Source organism: Carlito syrichta, unplaced genomic scaffold, assembly GCF_000164805.1.
Source record: "Carlito syrichta isolate Samal-C Ts95f unplaced genomic scaffold, Tarsius_syrichta-2.0.1 Scaffold312159, whole genome shotgun sequence".
Lineage (NCBI taxonomy): Eukaryota > Metazoa > Chordata > Mammalia > Primates > Tarsiidae > Carlito > Carlito syrichta.
Window position 1 is genome coordinate 311,513 of NW_007256255.1, and position 546 is coordinate 312,058.

At 46.2% G+C, this 546-nt stretch overlaps 1 protein-coding gene across 1 annotated transcript in view; it reads left to right on the forward strand.

The window, feature by feature from the left end:
• FAM102B (family with sequence similarity 102 member B) overlaps window positions 1-546 on the forward strand; it is a 74,764-nt gene that overhangs the window by 64,965 nt on the left and 9,253 nt on the right. The window lies entirely within an intron of this gene.

The following is a 546-nucleotide window of genomic DNA, read 5'->3' on the forward strand; positions in this document are numbered from 1 at the left end:
ACTCCAGTCTAGGTGACAGAGTGAGACTCCAACTCAAAAAAAAAAAAAAGATTAAAAAAAAATATGCTTCATGTCACCAATGTAAATTTGGAGGGTTGGGGCGGAAGTCTTGAAACAATAGTGATTAACAGAGTCCTTCATTCCCTCCTCAGCATGTTCACCCAAACTGAAAATCTACATGCCACCAATTAGAAAGGTGTAATTACTCATGACGATGTGAATAGAGCACTTAGCTTCATTACGGAACTGGTTGTAAAGAGAAATAATTAAACATTACTGGTGGAAATTTGTAGGAAGAGCTATCTTCATTAGTCTGTTAAAAGAAGACCTTTAAGCCGGGCTCGGTGGCTCAGCCTGTAATCCCGCGCCTTTGGGAGGCTGAGGTGAGTGGATGGCCTGAGCCCGCGGGTTCGAGACCCGCCTGGGCAGCGAGACCTCATCTCTACAATAAATCAAAAAATCAGCCGGGCGTGGTAGCGCATGCCTGTAATTCCGGCTACTTGGAAGGCTGAGGCGGAAGGATCGCCAGAGCCCAGCAGGTCAAGG